The sequence below is a fragment of the Bufo gargarizans genome, chromosome 3, assembly GCF_014858855.1.
Source record: "Bufo gargarizans isolate SCDJY-AF-19 chromosome 3, ASM1485885v1, whole genome shotgun sequence".
NCBI lineage: Eukaryota > Metazoa > Chordata > Amphibia > Anura > Bufonidae > Bufo > Bufo gargarizans.
The window spans coordinates 214,421,955-214,428,064 of NC_058082.1; positions in this window are offsets into that span (position 1 = coordinate 214,421,955).

Here is a 6,110-nt window from a genome sequence, read left to right on the forward strand (position 1 = left end):
CATTCAAGTGAATGGATCCGTATCTGTGATGGGGGGGGGGGGGTCACACGGTCGGTGCCCACATATTGCAGACGAGCAAAGGCCGTCTGCATGAGCCCTTAGCCTGAGTTCACACTTCAGTTATTTCCATCAATTATTGGGAGCCAAAACCGGCTCCGGTGCTCTTTGACCTCTGTTTAGGTCCCTGGATGTCATCATCCATTTTGACGCTGCCTGCAACCAATCATGGGCCATGGTGGTGACTTCTCCCCTTGCATCAAGTGAATAAATGTGACTGTTGATACAGTACTTCAGAATTTGGGGCCCCAATTTTAATTTCGCCCAGGACCACATTTTGTCTAAAACCGGCCCTGCCCGTACCCCCCCTGCTACTCCTCACTGGATAAGCAAAGAATGGTCAGGAGAAGCCGGGGTCATAAATACCAGGAGAGTCGAGAAGTACCAAAGGAGTCCACAAAGAATAGTCAGGTGGAAGCCGAGGTCAAAATACCAGGAGGGATGCGCAGTACAGGTATCCAACAAACGCCAGGAACCTAGAATTAACAGGCAACCTGTGGCCAGCAGGCTGCCTGTATTTATAGTGGGGAGTGAGGGTCATGTGACGTGGCCAGCGTCACATGACCGACAGAACGACCAGTCGAGCACCGAGTGATCAGCTCGGCGCTCAAGGCAGACCTAGGAGCAGGTAGCCTCCCAGCTAGCAAAGCCGCCCTGGGAACGAGGTCAAACACAGATCCTCGCTCCCGAAGCTAAGCATCAGGTCTGCAGCTGATGGGAGACCGAGTGCGCCTTCCGCACCCCGTTACACCTGTCAATCAAGTGGAGGAGGGGGCGTTTTTTCAGACCGAGGATGCGGCGGCTACCAGCAAGTCACCCCAACTTGCTGGTAGTGAAGAAATTTGCAAATATTCTACAAAACATTAGCAAATATATTACAGGGGCATTCTCATCTTAATGATCACTGTTAAATCTGTTAATGATTTGACAGTGATCATTTTTCTAAATACATTTTATTACCTAATTCCCACCCTTTTTTTAGAAAATAAGTCCCCTCATACCTGATGTTGTCTTTGGTCTCCCCTGGTTACGGCCACCTCTCCTGTCGAATCCCGCCGGGTCGTGTTCACTTCCTGAAGCTTCTCTCCCGGCCGGGCCGCACAATGTCCTGAACGTGCACGCCGCCGCGCATGCGCCATGATGACTTCTTCCTGGCCAGTATAGTACAGAGCCGCGAATGCGCACGCTGGCTCTGTACTATACAGGCCAGGAAGAAGTCACCATGGCGCATGCGCGGTGGCATGCGCGTTCAGGACATTGCGCGGCCCGGCCGGGAGAGAAACTTCAGGAAGTGAACGTCGCACTCAAGGAAGGTAAGTATGAAAAGGGAAGATGAGAATATTCCTTAAGGCTGGGTTCACACCTGAGCGTTTTACAGCGCGTTCCTACGCGCTGTAAAACACTCAACAAGGAGAAACCAATGATTCCCTATGGGAATGGTTCGCACTTGGGCGTTTTACAGCGCGTACGATCGCGCTGTAAAACGCCCGACGCTCCAAAAAGTACATGAGCGACTTTTGGGGCGTTTGTGGCCATAGGACACTGTAGTGAATCACACAAACGCGCGTCAAACGCGCGTTTACTATTACAAAAACGCGCATAAAAATGCGCGTCAAAAACGCGCGTAAAACGCGCGTTTGCGCAACGCTCAAGTGTGAACCCAGCCTTAAGGCCAAAACTGAAAATTGCTGTTTGGGGGGGGTGACAGAAGCCCTTTAAACTTTTTCCTGGCCATATACCAGTGCCAGTGATAGTCTTGTTTGGGCTCACTAACTATGTTCCTGAATCTTGTATTCATTTGGATTTGTTTGTGCTTTTGGACTTGTCTTTTGACCACTCTCTGTCTCACTTGATTTGTACTGTGCATCCTGTCTAGTATTTGATCTCGGCTTGTCTTTTGACTACTCTCTGTCTATCGTTTTTGTACTGCGTTATCCGCCTGTGTGTGGTCTCTTGGTGTTTATCGGTCGCTGCACCTTATTAGCAATAGGGACTGTTGACCAGTTGCAGTTTTGCTACCTAGGGCTTAAATTGCAAGTAGATAGGGAAAGTGGGCTTCCAGGTCAGGGCTCACTGTCTGTGTCTGTCCCTACCTACATGTACCACAGCTCGCGCCTTATAAAAGTGACAAACGGTGTAAAAAAGCAGAACCAAAGCATCCCCAAAAACTTTTTTACATCAGAAAACAGGCATAGAACCTTTAATAAATTACCCCACCCAACATTTAATTTATCATAAATAACAACAAAATTGCCGCTAACAAAACTGGTTTCAAAAATACCCCACAGTGTTCATGCTTTGTCTAGGTCAGGATGGTTAAAATGGCTGGCCGGTCAGAACAACCCTTTATCTAAAATGCAGACTCACTAGCAGTAAGCTGAACGCCATGATTAGTACAAATGAAAGCAATCAGCTAGTATCACAGGGTAAGTTAAATAAAATTTGATAAAAAACTGTTTCAGGTTATCAACATGTTCAGCTAGACACACCACCACCAGTAATTTATTTATAGAGGACCTGTCACCACAAAATGCAGTGCAATCTTCAGGCAGCCTGATTATTTTATTCTAACTTTTGACCTCCCCTGTGTACAGCTATTAGTGACTGAGAATCTGTAGACACACACAGAGAATGAATTAACCCCACCAGAGCGTTTAGCTTGGGGGGAAGCATGGGGGCAATGACACCATAGGTAGTATAAAATTAGGGGTTGTTTAGGATCCATGTTTCTTTCCCCTGTTTGTCTTTTCCCGCCCTTTTTCTATTACAGGTGATTTTACCTCAGAAAGCGTCTTACCTGCAGTCTAGAAGATTCCAGCTTCTACAAGTGAAGAGCGCAGCTGATTGGTTGCTGCCTGTTGCTGGGGGAGATTTCCAGCCCTCTGATTTGTTGTTTGTTTAGTGGCGGGAATCTGTTCCCCTTTATATTTCCAGGTTCGGCGGAGCTGGCTCAGATGTGCCTGAAGAACTGACCAGCGTCCCACCGACCCTTCCCTTATTTTCGCACTGTGTCACCTGTCGCTGGGCTTTATTAGAGGGGTAGTGTCGCTCAGCTCATGCTGAGTGGATCTTGGTCTTTATATGGTTAATTTATTATTGGTCTTTTGGTATCGGTTATGATGGTATAATAAATAAAATTAATTTATTTATTTAATTTATGGTTGTAAAATATTTTAAGTGACCCTTAATAAAGCTCAGCGGCCATTTCCTACACTATGTTGTTGGTGTCAATCATTTATTAGCGATTAAGTTAGTATTAGAGTGTGCAATTTGCCCCATGCTATCAATCACTGAATAGCTCCCCTGTGTACAACTATCAGTGACTGACAGCTATCTATGTATACACCGCCATCATCATGTCCCTCAGACAGCGCTATCAGCCCTATGTGCCATTGCCGCCATCATCATGTCCCTCAGACAGCGCTATCAGCCCCATGCCTTTGCCATTTGGCACTATCATCATGTCCCCCGGCCAGCGCCATCAGTCTCATGCCATTGCCATCATCATCATGTCCCCCAGCCAGTGCCATCAGCCCCATGCCATTGCCACCATCATCATGTCCCCCATCCAGCCCCCTCAGCCCCATGCCATTATTTTCCACCATCATAATGTCAAACCAGCCATTGCCATCATCAGCCCCATGCCATAGCCATCCAACCCCACCACCCCCCGGTAGATTCGGGCCCCTGCTGCTACTTACCTTTCCTGCACAGCTGGCTGATGGAGTGTCACGACCCTTGGTCATGGTCGTGACTCCTTGGGAGCTGCATGCAGTTGCCCGCGGTTTGGTGTTGTGTCAACCGCGGACAACAGGCATGCGTGCGGTTGCCCTTGGCAACGTGTGTTTGTGTGCACTTCCTTTGTCTGTTTGTTGTGCACGAGGTCATGTTTGTATGCACTTAGACACCTCCCTTCACTTGCGGTTGTCCGCGGCAACGTCTGGTGTTGTGTGCATGTGGTGGCAGTGTCTCGGCCTGCTAGCTGTTCTTCAGGACATGGTTGCCACGCATGCCGTTGCCGGCGGTAACAGGTGAGTGTGTTTGTGTGCTTTTCCCTTTGTGTGGCTTCACTACCCTGCCTGGTGTAGGAAGGGTTAACTCCCTTCTTTCTGTATGGACCCTGGGTGTGTCTGACTGTTGGGTGCGGCTTCTTGGCCCTATAAAGCCTCAGTGGAAGGCAGTAGTCAGAGAGGGTGCTTCAGCCATGCTTGCTGGAGACAGCCTCCTGGTTACTTTACCAACTGCCAGTGGGGGCCACCCTTCTGGTCATAAAATATTGTTACACGGTGTTATCAAGGTGTGTGTGGGGTTTCCTTATTATTGCAGCTTATGGTCCTGGGTTCCTGTGTGATGTCTGGTGTGTGCTGTGTTCGTTGGTGTTCTGAACAGCAGCACCTGCACATGGGTTCCAGGCTTTGTTGTCTGTGGCAGGTGAGTGTTGTGTTGGTTGCATTTGCCTGTCACTGCCATAAGGTGTTTCTGTTCCCCTTGTAGCTTGGCCACTTTAGACTCCTGTTTCTCCGTGTCCAGGAGGAACGGGCTGTCTACCCAGCTCCTAGCTCAGGGAACGACGGAGGGTCAGTAGGGATCCGAGGTTCCTGAGTATGGGCCCTCCTACCTTTAAGGGCGACCCATGCAGCTAGGAGTCAGGGTCAGATTAGGGAAGCGTTAGGAGGTGACCTGCTCCCTAATTCTGTGGTTCTGGCCAAGTAGCAACCTTACCATCACCTGGCACCGCACGGCTGAGGGTTTTCCCCATCCCCAGCCGTGACATGGAGTCTGCAGGAGACGAGATGGGCCTCGTCTTCTTGCCAGCATGCACTGAGGGACCTGACGTCACATTCAGCGTCTGCCAGCGCCCTGACGAACGCAAGTTGGGAGGCTACGTAGCGGTGAGTAAGAACTTAGCTTCTTCAATTTACTACCGCTCTATGGTCATCTATTGCGATATGGCGATATAACTAAAATCTATATATTCGGCCAAATTGATGACAATATTATCGTATATCGTTTTTATCGCCCACCCCTAGGCTCCACTTCTGGTTTTGATATATCATCGGTATTGTCATCGGCTCAGTAATTCATCCAGATTTCTTAATATTACTTATTTTCTGATGCACTCCCATAAACTATAATGGGCATAGTATTTGGAAGCAAATATGCACAAAACTAGGATATGCTGCGTATTTTGAATACTGACAGAAAATATACACCCATGCGAATAGTCCTGTTCATTAACATTAGCAGTGGAAATACACTCGTGTGAAAGAGGACCAAGGCTAAGTTCACATCAGCATGGTTGTTTCCCTTGTTTGCTCCATTAGAGGTGAGTGCAACCCCCACTCTGGCTGCCCCAGCATGTCCTTGTATTACGTATATACATTTCTCATATGAGAAATGTATAGCCAGATGTGGCTTCCCCCAGTGGACCTGGACCTGGCTGGCCTCCATACAACAAGCAGTTTGTCTTCATGAGACAACCTCTGTGCTGCTGGGAACCTGGACATTAAACCTTTGTTGGTACAGATATTGTGTCACTGCTTATATATTTTTTTAAAAAGTCAAAATCTTCAAGGACTGCAGAGAAGGTCAACTATTGCAGTTGTGAAGAAATTCACTGTGAGAAGTTGATGGCCACAAAAGATTGCAAGCAAAGTTTTTAATCTTTAGCAACAATGGCAGAATATTTACCCAACATCCTATGGAACAGCCTTTGCTACATATCCCATGGTGAAACTTGTGTTTGTTTTGTAAGGAAAGAAAAATGGTGTGCAGTATAAAGTATTTATATATTTATATCTGAACGAGTGCAAGCTCTGGTGCTGGAATTCAGTGGACATATTTGCCGTCTGTTCACCATTGCCATTGGACGTATGCACCGACAGTATCTCCCTGTTATGAATCCATGTGAGCTGGTGAATACATAATGAAATAGTGGAATCTGTTGTGCGTTGTTCACCTGAGGTTGCATTTATCTAATCTTTAGACGTAAGGACCAGATATTTTTTTATTATGTTATGATACTTGAACCATAGAATTTAAAGAGGTTTAAC